The sequence below is a fragment of the Aedes aegypti genome, chromosome 2 (assembly GCF_002204515.2).
Source record: "Aedes aegypti strain LVP_AGWG chromosome 2, AaegL5.0 Primary Assembly, whole genome shotgun sequence".
In the NCBI taxonomy this organism is placed as follows: Eukaryota; Metazoa; Arthropoda; class Insecta; order Diptera; family Culicidae; genus Aedes; species Aedes aegypti.
This window is the reverse complement of record NC_035108.1, coordinates 56303545-56317393: the sequence shown is the minus strand read 5'-3', so window position 1 is coordinate 56317393 and position 13849 is coordinate 56303545. Positions and strand designations below refer to the sequence as shown.

At 35.4% G+C, this 13849-nt stretch overlaps 1 non-coding gene across 1 annotated transcript; it reads left to right on the top strand.

Moving 5' to 3' along the window:
- The first annotated feature begins 1079 nt into the window (after positions 1 to 1079).
- On the top strand, positions 1080 to 1152 carry Trnar-ccu. The gene has a single exon. It is a non-coding gene; the product is annotated as a tRNA-Arg (tRNA).
- The last annotated feature ends 12697 nt before the right edge of the window (positions 1153 to 13849 follow it).

The window sequence follows — 13849 nt, the reverse complement described above, 5'->3', positions numbered from 1 at the left end:
ATAAGAAAAATGTAAGAATGTGTGTGTGTGTGTGCACACCCGCGCGGGTGGTGTTGATCATGATTATTATGATGATCGTTTCACGTTCCGCCGTTTCTTTGGTTATGGCAACTACCGCCATCCATATCTTCCTACACCGCTCCAAATCCCAAGGTCCAATCTTTTGGGTTTGGACGATGACGATAAGAGAATTTTCGCCACCGAAAAATCGACATGCATCCCGTTCTTTGGTGGGTGATGGCGATGGTCGGATCGTGGTGCCACAAACCGAGGGCGGCATAATGAGAAAAATGCATCTCTAAGACTAAGGTGATGATGGCGCGTGGTGGGCGGTTCGTCGTGAAAAGGGAAAACGATAAGAAATTGTTTGAAACGAGGTTTCGCCCCCCGCTCCCGCGATGACATCCATTTGACCCGAGACGGCAGTCTCGCTGAAGCGGCTGGGGGATCCTTTGTGTTCCAACAACTTGCGCGTCATCCCGGGCGGATATTTGGCTTCGGTTGGTTTGCGGGCGAGGGGAGGCCAGAATAGTTTTGAGTGTAGGGGAGAGGGGGGATGGAAATGGAAACAGCATCTCCGGTCTTGTGCTGTCGTCGACCGTCTCAAAGTCAAAATCGGGCAACGATGGGAAGTTACGGCGGAAACGTGCGATTGCATCCAACCTGGATGTAATTGGACGGGATGTTACTAGCACTCGGTACGATACCTTCTGTTGGCTGCTCACTGGTGCGAATTTCCTTTTGTCTTTCCGCCGCCGGTGGATTGAACGATGAAATTATCTGGATGAGAGCGGCTGATGACCCGAGGTTTTATTCCGCTGGGGGGAAACGTGACAGATTAACATGGATCCTGTGATAAGAAACAAAAAACTCAGTTTTTTTGTAATTTACCAAAGCTAATACAAAACTTTTATTTCTCATTTCAGGTAAAAATTGACTTCCCACGAATAAGGAAAATAGTGAGTACGATACATATTGAGCCAAATCAAACCAAGAGCAGACACCAAATCATCAACTTCTGTTAAATTTCAAACGCATCTATGATAGTGATGGCATTGTAGCGTTACGCTACCATCAGTGCCCCAGTGGCCTAATGGAGAAGGCACCGGCCTCCTAAGCCGGGGATTGTGGGTTCGAGTCCCACCTGGGGTAAACTTTTTTTTAATTACCTCAGGCGGGCTAAAGCATAAAAATGATGAAAAAAATGAGTTAGTTTGTTCCGACCGGTTGCATTGTGGCTGAACTTTCATTTAGTTCACGTTGTTGTTTTTTCACATTCTCTTCTTTTTCTAATTTTTCTTCGTCTTGTTTTCTCTTCATCTTGGTATAACGAAGTTGTTACCACTGTTATAACTGGAAGTCTTACCTATATCAAAGTTCACATTTTTGAAATCAAATTCCGGTAGGCTACAATTATACCTTGTTGCCCAGGAGGATTGAGGAATTTTCCATACCAAAAAGATGTTCAATCGCACACTGTGACGGTTTTTTATCTAATCGCGGGAGTTGTCACAAGATTAAGAAAAGCATTTTTTGGATTTACTCTGCTTTCATTATGTTCACTAGTAGTTTTCATAAAATTCATCGAACCTTCATAATATTTTTGAGTTTCCTGATGCTAATATGGAGAGGCTGTTGAAAGTTATAGTATTTCTTCCATGAGTGGTATTGTTGTCTCCTGAGATTTGGAAGATATCGGTCAATTTATAAAATCTTGGAGAAGTTTCTTATTACATATTACAAATGTTTGCTTTGCTCTAGTTTACAGCTCCTTTTTAGAGACCTTGTTTATTTTCATATATTTTCACGATTTTGGAATTTTTCTGTAATTGTATCAATATTCTTCAAAACTACTTAAGTTATTTCTTTTTCAAATGTATTTGTTCATTTTTTTTAAGTAAAAAACGGAAAACTTAAGATTGCAGGGGCAATTCTGAAACTTTCGCTTATATCTCATTTAGAATTGTTTCGAAGTCTGAGCGTTTCTCTTTACAATAAAAAAACGATCCACGTCGTTGAATTACTTTCAGAAATTGCTTGCTGACATTATTCGATGAAATATTTTTATGATCTTTTCTAAGAATTCCTCAAAAAAATTGACCTGGAATTCCTCATTAAGTTTCTTCAGTAATTCATCTTAGATTTTTTTCAGCATTTCATCAAAATATCATTGCTGAGGTTCAAATATTTGTCTAATAATTTTTCAAATAATATTTTAAAACTCCATGGATTCTTCAAAACTTCATTCAAGGTTCCGCATCAGTTATTGAGCAATTCCACCGAACATGACGATTTTTTTTTCTAATTTAATTTTTGTATTTTTTGAATCGCCTGAAAATTTACATACAGATTCTTTATTACCAAAAATGCCATTTTGCACCTTCAGACCGCCATATTGAACCTCGCCTTATTTTTGAGAAGGGCGTATTGGAAAATGCATAGCAAATCTTTAAAAAACTGTAACTCGAAAACAGTTTGTCCAATCGATTTGAGATCTTCTACAAAGTTGTAGGTATTGCTTAGGACTAGAGTTACTGTGCACGTGCTGTAGCCTTAGGTGCAGGAGCCTCATTGCTTGCAAGCACACAGGCGCGCTGTACATTGTAAGACCTTTTTTGGTGCGCCTCATTTTTCTTGCGATGTGTCTCACTGTGGTCTCATGCGCTCCGTCACATGTGCTGTTTATAATTCAGCGCAATAATTGAAGTGATTACAAAAGTTTTCAACGAGAATCGAAATTGTAGCTCTTGGATCGCGAGTCTTCGATCATATCATGTAAGCCATCTAGACACCTGCATGATGAGGCGAAAATAGATGTAGAGACTCTTCGTTACTAAGCAGTTGTTTCACAACTTGGATACCGATGGCGAGCCGTAGCGCCGAGCAGCGCATGAGACGAGTCTCCCCGAGAGCACATCACTTAGCGCGCTTTTAGAATTTTCGTGAGCCTCCGTCTAGCGCAGCACACTAGGATTCCGATGAGCTAAGAGACGGTTTGGTTGGAGGCTCGTCAGTACATTTATGTGCTCCTGAGAAATAAGTAACTCTACTTAGGACTATATGGAGAAAAATATGCACGGTAAAAAAAGTTACAGATTATTTTTTATTTCAAAAACAAAATTTTAAAATCGATTTTCTCCAGAAACGCAGTTTCGATTTTTTTTTATTTTTGGATATGTTTTAGGGGACAACTTATGTGATTTATTGCACAATGTTTCAAAATGAAAGAATTATGGACAAAAAAAAAGTAAAATACGCCCTTTGGACAAAATGAAAGAATTATTTAATAAAAAATACAGATTTTGAAAATAAATCGAAATAGAGGAAAACAATAATTTTTATGTGATTATTTGAAAATACAGAAAAATTGCAATCGAAAAGTAGAGTAAAGTGGGGCAAAAGTTCGAGTGGGGCAAGAGTTTCTTTTTAAGATTTCTAGCTCAAATCAAATCAAAACTTAGAAATGTCATGGTGGTTCGAATGCTATTTAAGTAAGAGACTTTCACTCCAAATATCATAAAAATCGATTGAGATTTGGAAAAGTTATGGCTATTTGTTGTTTTTCGACGTAAATATTGTAATATTTGGTCAAACTTTCGATGCATGTAACCAAATGAAGATAAAATATTTTTCAATATTTTTTGTAAGGGATGCTTTGACGTGGATTAGTTTTTTCATAAATAGTTGGAATCAATTTTTGGCCCATAGCGGGGCAAAAGTTCGAATCTGCGGGGCAAAAGTTCGACCCCTGTATAAACGCACGGAAATTTTTTCAAATTTCCTTAAATCTACATATTATCTTCAAATTTAGCGAAATTTGCCTGATCGCGCGAAAAATGTCACAAAAATTTTACAATTCCCTTAGTTTTGCGAAAAACTGCTATTTTTTTGGGTGTATTACAAACATAAGTTTACGGCTGGTAGAAAGTATGCCTGGCATAAAAGTATTGATATTTTGTGTTTTAGCCAACGAACTTTTGCCCCACACTAGATTCGAATTTTTGCCCCACCGGTGGGGCAAAAGTTCGAATAAGACAATCAATTTTGAAACTGTTATAACTAAAAATGGGTAAATATTTTGACACATGTTTGTTCAGCAAAGTTATAGCCAATATGATGAAGGTTCGCTGTATGGTTTTTGTTTTGTTTCATCTGCAATTATTTTCCTGGAAACTTTGATTAGACCACTAAGGTCGAACTTTTGCCCCACCTTACTCTACTTAAAAAATTTTTTTGTAGGTTGCATCAATTTCGAGATATACTCATATTTATATAAAATTTTCAAATAAAAAAAAGTAAAATACGCCCTTTTCAAACATATTTCGTGTTTCTCCATTCCAGAAAAAAAAATATTTTGGTTAAGTGAATCGTAGCTAAATTGTTTATTATTTGATCAAAACCTATATACTAAAGTATTTAAAAAAGTATGCACGGTAAAAAAATATAAACGAAATTTTCAAATGAAAATTTGAAGTTCATTGTTCTTAAAAACCGCAAAATTGATGTTTTTAATTTTTGGATATGTTTTGCAGCATATTGTTTGTAATTTCTTGCACAATGCCTCAAAACAGAAAATTTTTGGATAAAAAATAAATTATTTAAAAAAATAAATAAAACAAATTTATGTAAAACGATATTTTTGGTGCGTTTTTTTGAGTACAGAAAAATAACTATATATTTTTAAATATGAAAAATTTCTATCGAAAAATACTCAAGTAAAATTTAGCTGAGATGCATCACTTCCGAGATATACACGGTAAATCTAAACGTGGCATTGAAAATGTGATTCTATCACAACGGTGTACCTTTGGTCCCCAGGGCTAAGCCCGGCTAATGGGTAAAGCCCTCTCATCGCGGCAAAATCGTTAAACCATGGAGAAGGAGTTTTTTTTTTTTTTTTATACTTATATATACTGCAATTTTATTTCTTAATTATGTCAACTACTTTCTTGTTATCGTCACAGCTCGAAAATTGTCTAACTTCAATTTGTGTTTCAGAGATAGGGATAAACGAGTGATATTTCTGAGTGCCTTGAACTGTTTTTGCAGTTGAAAATAGTTGGTTAAGTTCTTGTGCAATGATATCATATTCCTCAGTAGTTGAATAACAAAAGAAGATTTGTGTAAGCTGCTCTTCTTTCCGATTTTGAGCCCAATCATATAATTCCTTAGCATTTTTTATCGGATGTTCACGTTCTTTGGCAAGACTGGCTCTGGTAGCCATACGTTTTAGTGTCCCTCCTATGGCATCGCATGGTCCTTTTCCATGTGATGTTGCAAAAAAATTCCATTCAACTTCTATATCATATTTGATTTTAAATTGCCAAAGAGTTGAAAAGTTCTTCATATTTTTATACTGTGATGCAGCTCCGTCAGACATAAAATATATCTTGTTGACAGTTAATTTATGATCCAATCGCAAAAAAATTATCATTTTAGATATTAATAAGTTGACAGATACAGAATCGTGGCGCAAATCTTCTGAAATTACAACAAAACTTAAATGATTGACTTTGCCATCTTGAAGATAAATTTTACTTAAGTACTCTTCCAATGCATTTTCTGTACTATCAAATAAACACATAAAAAATATTGTTTTCCTTGTTTTTATTTCAATTTTTTTCAAAATTTGTAATATTTTATAAAATTATAACTTTTTTGTCCATAATTCTTCCATTATGAAACATTGTGCAATAAATCACATAAGTTGTCCCCTAAAACATGTCCAAAAATAATAAAAATCACTGATGCACTTTCATAGAAAATCGATTTTAATTTTTTTTATTAAAAAAATCTGTTATTATTTTTTACCGTGCATATTTTTTTCCAAATAGTCCTAAACAATACCTACAACAACCGCGAAATATATCCAAAAATTAAAAACATCAATGTTGCGGTTTTTAAGAACTATTAGCTTCAAATTTTCATTTGAAAATATTGTTTATATTTTTTACCGTGCACTCTTTTTTCAATACTTGAGCATAAATGTTTTGATCAAACGATAAACGATTTAGCTACGATTCGCTCAATCAAAATATTTTTTTTCTGGAATGGAGAAAAACGAAATATGCTTGAAAAGGGCCTATTTTTCTTTCTTTATTTGAAAATTTTATATAAATATGAGTATATCTCGAAATTGATGCAACCTACAAAAAATTTACTTAACTACTTTCCGATTGCAATTTTTCTGTACTTTCAAATAATCACATAAAAATTATTGTTTTCCTCTATTTCGATTTATTTTCAAAATCTGTGATTTTAAAAAAATCATAACTTTTTTGTCCATAATTCTTCCATTTTGAAATATTGTGCAATAAATCACATAAGTTGTCCCCTAAAACATATCCAAATTTAAAAAAATCGAAACTGCGTTTCTGGAGAAAATCGATTTTAAAATTTTGTTTTTGAAATAAAAAATGATCTGTAACTTTTTTTTACCGTGCATTTTTTTTCTCCATATAGTCCTAAGCAATACCTACAACTTTGTAGAAGATCTCAAATCGATCGGACAAACCGTTTTCGAGTTACATAATGGCATTTTTGGTCATAAAGAATCTGTATGCAAATTTTCAGGAGATTCAAAAAATACAAAAATAATCGGGATTGCTAAACGGCGTGGAACCGCTCTATTACTACAGTCATTCTTACAGGTATTTTTCAAATTATTCATTCTTAAATTTCTCCAGGTAGCTTTTCCGAATTTCTCCAAAAAGATCTCCAAAAAAATCTTTTAGGACATTATGCAGAATTTAGATGTTTTCCTTTTCAGTTAAATTTGCATTTATGAAGAAAATCCTAAGAAGAATTTCAGCAAGGCTACATGAGTTTTCTCAGAAATCCTCGCAAGAACGCATCAATGCACACTTAGAACTCACACAAAAATTTTCCTAATAAATTTCACATGGATTTTTCTCGAAATTTCCTCCATAAAAATCTGTATCAAATCCTTGGCATTTCCCTGGAGAAATTTCTGGAAGAATGACTAGTAATTTTTTTTTTTTTTTTGAGATTTCTTTGGAAAATTAAAAAAATAACAGGAATTACTGAATGAATTTTGAACTTTGAAGATGCCCTAAACGGGAATGTTGGAGAAAACCCTAGCGAAATCAATGGAAATTTCTTGAGATTTCTTGAGAACAAGTCTCATGTTTATACTTTGAAAATTTCTCCAACGGTCTTCGGAGCGATTTCTGATGGAATCTTCGAAGTAGTTTCTATGGTTATCCTCAGAAAAACTCCAGATTCAGTTCTTGAAAGTATCCAAGACTAAATTCTTGGATGAATTTCTTAGAAAGTTCTTGAAAAATTACAAAACAAACTCCTGCAAAGATCGTTGAAGTAAGATGTGAAACTCCAAAAAAGTCTTAAAATCATTCTTAGAGTCCGTTCCAATGAGAAACCAATATCGACATGACGTGGTTTATTCATAAATGATCTATTTTTTTTTTCAGGCAAGACGATCAAATGCTACCAGACCCAATTTCCCCAAGACAAAATCTAAAAAAAAATACAAAACGATCTCTAGAGAAATTTTGTGGGTGAATCGCTGAAGTCCATAATTCAGAATCCCGTTTCAATGGGAAGGATTTGTCCCTTAAGTTTGGCTTAAGTTAAAGGCACTTTCAGATCATTTGATAAGAATAATTGTTTTTTTATGGAAATAATATCACCAAATTATAATTTTAACAGTTTAGAAAAAAACGGTAACCTCTCACGCCGAGGACCTGGGATTGAATCCCATCCCCGAGATAGTCACTAAAAAAAAATTTCAGTGACGACTTCCTTCGGAAGGGAAGTAAAGCCGTTGGTCCCGAGATGAACTAGCCCAGGGCTAAAAATCTCGTTAATAAAGATAGAAAAAAGAAAACGGTAATAAAAATTTAGTTTACTAAAATTAAAAAAAAACTTGTAAATGTATCGTTTATTTTTTGTTTAAGTGCTTTGAGCCACTTTTTAAAAATATATTTTTAGTCATGTAAAATGAATTATTCGGCAATCGTTAATGTATTTATGATAATTTCTACTACCTGGATTTTTTTTAACCTGGAAAAACCTGGAAATCTCAGGGATTTTCCTTTCTGTAAATGAGTAGACACTCTGTACAAAAGGTTCGTCGGAACCTGTTCAGAAATGTCTTGTTTTCCTAAAGCTTTCTTTGCAAGCTTGTTTGATTGTTTTCAGGAGGTTTCGACGATTGCTACGAAGCTTGAAGTTTTCTTCTTCTTTTTTATTAGAAATTTTCTGAGACTTTTCCCGCAGCTTTCCAAAAGCTTAATTAAGACCTGCCTAAAGCTTCGTTCTGAGTTCACCAGTAGCTTTCTCTGTAGCTTTTCAGAAGTTTGTACTTATTTTTTTCAGAAGCTTCTTTTGAAGTTTTTTCAAAAGTTTTTTTTTAAACCTTCGAATAGTTCACTTCTGAAGTATTGCTCAGAATCTTAATTAGATGTTTGCAGTGGCTTCTCTTGAGACATTTCAGAAGTTTCTTTTGGACGTTTTTGTGAGCTTCCTTTGAATGTTTTCAGAAGCTTTATCGGGTCTTTATTTGCCATAAGCTTTTTTTTTCAGATGTTCAGATTCAGAAGCATCTCTTCAGGGTTTTCCAAGATTATTCTGAAGCTTTAAGAAGCTTCTAGTGCCGATTTCCGTAATTGTTTTCGGATGCTTTTCAATAATATTTTCCAAACCATTTCAGAAGCCAGTTTGAAATGTTTTTGAAGCTTTTTTGGAAACTATCCAGAACTTTCCTTGGTAGCTCCCAAGAAGCATGCTTGAACCATTTTCAGAAGCTTCCTTGAAACCTTCCCAGAACTTCTTCTGAAGGTTTGCTGAAATTCTTTGGAAGCTCTCTAAAACTTTCTTCTGAAGCTTTGAAATATTTTTTTTCTTAAGCTTTCGTATAACTTTTCTGAAGCTTTCCAAAAACTTCATCTGAAATTTTCCAGGAACGGAAGCTGAAGCTTTCCCATAGCTTCATTTAAAGCTTTTCTCAAGCTCTATCTGAGCTTTCCTCCTAGGGCTCATCTGAAGCGTTCTCAGAGCTTCCTTTCCTACCACTGTGACAATCGCAAAGCTTCATTTAAAGTGTTACAGCAACATCAGAAGTTTTCTTACAGCTTCATCTGAAACGTTCTTATAGCTTCATTTGAAGAGTTCCTACAGCTTCATCTGAAGCTTTTCTACAGCTTAATCTGAAGCTTTTCTATAGCTTCATCTGAAGCTTTCTTCTCCATTTCGTTAAACGTGATGGAACTTTTGAAATGCTTCACAACATAAGAAACACTACAACAGCATTTAAGGCTGAAATAATTTGAGACCTCACATCATAGAAGCAACGCGTTCAAAAATGTCTGGTTAAAGCATAAATGTATGCGATTTTTTAGGAACGGCTTAAGGTAATCTGAGGCAAATGTAAACGAGTGCGGCAAGATGAAATGATAACAGAATTTTCTTTAAGTTTGTTCCAACTGTTAGCTTGTTGTGCCGGTAATTACACAGCGAGTCTCCTCACAAAATTTTTCGTTTTTCTTATATGGCAAAATACAATACATTTCTAAACCATCAAAAAATGGCTTTTGAGTATGGAAAGAATTATGAAGTTTGTTTATAAGTGTTGTTATGTGCATGAAGGTTGAATTCCGTTTGAATTTTCATTAAGCACAAGCTGATAAAATTGTATGCAAGTTGGGTGAAATAGTCAAATTTAGCATTTTCAACAGTCAATATCTCAAAAACTAGACGATTATACTTTCGAAACCGGCAATGGATTCAACAACACTTAATTAAGTAAATAGCGTTACTTAATTACTTTAAATACTTTTAAGATAATTTTTAAATTCTTTATAAGTATATCTAGGTGTTCTGCGTTAGACAACACTATTATAGCTTTTATTAACATTTTGTTAACAACATATTACATTTCATTTGCCGTGGCAGTTCAGATTTTTTACAGGTGAGTTGATTTCACCTGCTTATAAGAGAGAAAAATAAACGTTTTCAATTTACTTAACCTAACTTAACCTTAATATATAACCCATTAATCGTGGCAATAGAAGATTGCAACGATTTTTGTATAAAATTAATATTTATTTTATTTGCCATTTATTCCAATGTTTCAACATTGGATATTCTATGTAACACATTAGTACTATACCAGGGAGGAAGCTTCAGAATCATTTTCAAAATTTTATTTTGAATCCTCTGCAGGGCTTTCTTCTTGGTATTACAGCAGCTAGTCCATATTGGTAAAGCATACAACATGGCGGGCCTGTAAATTTGTTTGAATATGAAAAGCTTGTTCTTAAGACAAAGTATTGATTTTCTATTTATAAGTGGATACAGACATTTCATATATTTGTTACATTTGGCTTGAATATGATTTTAGAAAATTAAGTTTTTATTTTGCATGAGCCCTAGATACTTAACTTCATCTGACCAATTTATTGGAACCTCTCTCATTGTGACAACATGTCTACTTGAAGGTTTCAAATAAAGTGCTTTTGATTTATGTGGGAATATTATTAGTTGAGTTTTGGAAGCATTAGGTTCTTTTAACCTCAAGTTTTTGTTGAACGCTCTATGTTCATATTGTAACCTTCAGGTAACTGTGTTATGAGTAGCAATCTTTAGTTTCTTTCCTTTAAGTTTAACGTCATAATAGGAACCTGCATGTCAACATTTTTTTGCGTCCATAGGTTTCTGTACCAGTATTGTGAGGTCTTAAGTCTAAGATTCCTTTTTCTTTTTCGATCGCACGTCATTTTCATCTACAGTCTTTCTAGCTTTTGTCTTAAGTTACATTTTAATTGAGCTTGATCAATGCTAACTATCCCATCAATGTTCATAATTCTTGGTGAAAATCATTCAAGACTAATTTTCTTTAAACCATTAATGTTCTTCATAGAGAACCATGGCAATTTTCGACTACCAATCAAATCTTCCACTAATCTGAATTACGAAAATAAAAACCCTCCAATTGAGACACGTCATCGCTCAACTTTCCGATTAAAACTCAAACATATTGAACCGGTGTCTGTTTTTTTTTCTGTCTGGCAGTCAAGCACTTCATCAGCGAAAAACTCCAAAGATCAATCATCTAGAGTGGCAATCTTTGGAGACTAACGATTTTGGAGGAAACTGGAACGTCTCTCGCACAGTCAAAAATCCAACCATCCTCCAGCCTCACCCTCAGATTGTCCGTCAGAAACCGCTTAGCAACCGAAAGCAGCCAAAGAGCGATTTCAGATTAACGATTCGATTATCATCCCACTAGCTACTAGCAGATTCTCTCCATGGAGGTTCATGGTTGGTGGCTCTTCAGTTAATCAAATTAGATTGAAGTGAGTAACCGCGTGACGGGTGACCACAAGCTGAGTGGTCAAAGTTTTCCTACGGTTTTTTTTGGCTTAGGGATAAGTTGAGAGTTCACTTATGAGTCAATATTTGAGTGTTTAAAAAGGTTTAATGTTGTCTTACCGTTTGAGGTTACAGAAAACGCGAGAAATGGATGAAGAATGATTATTTTCCTGAACATGGGGTCAAATTATGCTGACAATTGTAAGTCATTTTATCATTGTTATTATTTTCATATATTTTTTTTTTTTTGTACGATTGAAGCTACATGAAATTCGACAATCGAAAAACTATTCATTCGTAGCTTTGTAATTGACGGAATCGAATGTTGCATGAGGTTTAGAAACTAGCTTCTGGAGACCTCTTCAAGTCCTTTATAAAACTTTAATCATTGTCTTGGGACCTATTTTCGCGATTCAAGTCCATCTATCATCACAAATCATCATTCCCATAAATTTTATCACCTTTTCGGCAATTAACGAAACAAAAAAAATGGATCGGCAGCATTTTTTTCAGGAGGAAAAAACTTCGGACTTAGCAAAGGATTAATTAAATTACATTATCTTAGGATGCTCAGACCAGTCCAGTGTCAGTTTCTGCTGGTCAAACGCTAAGGAAGAACAATCCCCGAAATGAGCTTTACCTCTTTTGGAGTAATTAATTTGCAAAGTTTTTCCTCCCTCATTCATTCGCGCCTTTCGTCGTTAATTTCCGGTGTGAAAGGGTTTGCTTTTCCAGACCTTCCCAAAAAAAAACACGAAAGCATTTCAACAGAAATTTATCTCCACCAACAACAGACTGCCGCGCTTCGGACTTTGGACTTGTAAGTTCGCTGACTTATCCTACCAAGAAGTGGTAATCCCACCGATAATTGAGACATCTTCAGTTCAACGGATCGCCCGCACAATCTGCTTAAACCGTCATAATGGCCGAATGGATACCGGTCGGTCGTCTTTTGTATTCATGCGGTCGTAAGCTTAAGGTGCGCGGCGTCTGTGTGTGATGGGGTGGGAAAACTCCCGAACAACGTCTCAATCTGTCAATTCGTCTGAACCATTACTGTTGTAGCAGAGTCTGAGACTGACATCCCAACCCCAATCGAGACGAGAAACGTTCCCACACCCACCGGCAACGTAATCCGTGCACTTTAGTCAGCTGCCAATAGCGAAGAAACGGATTGAATATCATTATTATTACTGCTGTTATTATTATCGACGTCGTCAACGTCATCGTATGCATGCGAATAGCCACCATCTCGACGTGGTCCTGTATTAGAATCTCGATGGAGTTTTCCCCAGAGGAACGGATGATAGGTATGGTAGATCTATCGGTTTTCACTTTAAGATGGAACGTGTAGTGGGCGATTTGCAAACGAATGAGATTTTTGTCATAATTCCAAAATGTCAGGTTCTAAAGCTTGAGGTTTCTAGAAGTTTCTTCTGAAGCTTTCCAGAAGTTTTTTCTGAAACTTTCCAGAAGTTCCTCTGAAAGTTTTCAGAAGCTTCCTCTGAAGCTTTGAGGGAGCTTTCTCTGAAGCTTTTCAGAAGCTTCCTTTGAAGCTTTCCAGAAGATTCCTCTGAAGCTTTCCAGAAACTTCCTCTGAAGCTTTCCAGAAGCTTCCTCTGAAGTTTTTCAGAAGCTTCCTCTGAAGCTTTCCAGAAACTTCCTCTGAAGCTTTCCAGAAACTTCATCTGAAGCTTTCCTGAAGTTTACTCTGAAGCTTTCCTGAAGTTTACTCTGAAGCTTTCCAGAAGCTTCCTCTGAAGCTTTCCAGAAGCTTCCTCTAAAGCTTTCCAGACGCTTTTTCTGAAGCTTTCCAGAAGCTTCCTCTGAAGCTTACCAGAAGCATACTGCAAAGTTTTCCAGAAGCTTCCTCTGAAGCTTTTCAGATGCATCCTCTGAAGCTTTTCAGTAGTTTTCTAGAAGCTTTTTATAAGCTTCCTCTAAAGCTTTTCTGAAGCTTCCTCAGAAGCTTTCCTGAAGGTTTCTCTGAAAGCTTCCAGAAGCTTCCTCTGAAGCTTACCAGAAGCTTCTACTGAAACTTTTCAGAAGCACACTCTGAAGCTTTCCAGAAACTTTATTAGAAGCTTTCCAGATGCTTGTTATTAAGCTTTCCAGAAGTATACTCTGAAACTTACCAGAGACTTCTAAAACTTACCAGAGGCTTCCTCTGAAGCTTTCGAGAAACTTCCCTTGAAGCATTCCAGAAGCTTCTTCTGAAGCTTTCCAGAAGCTTCTTCTGAAGCTTTCCAGAAGCTTCATCTGAAGCTTTCCAGAAGTTTCCTCTGAAGCTTTCCAGAAGCTTCCTCTGAAGCTTTCCAGAAGCTTCCTCTGAAGCTTTTCAGAAGCTTCCTTTGAAGTTTTCCAGAAGCTTCCTCTGAAGCTTTCCAGAAGCTTCCTCTGAAGCTTTCCAGAAGCTTCCTCTGAAGCTTTCCAGAAGCTTCCTCTGAAGCTTTCCAGAAGCTTCCTCTGGAGATTTCCAGAAGCTTCATCTGAAGCT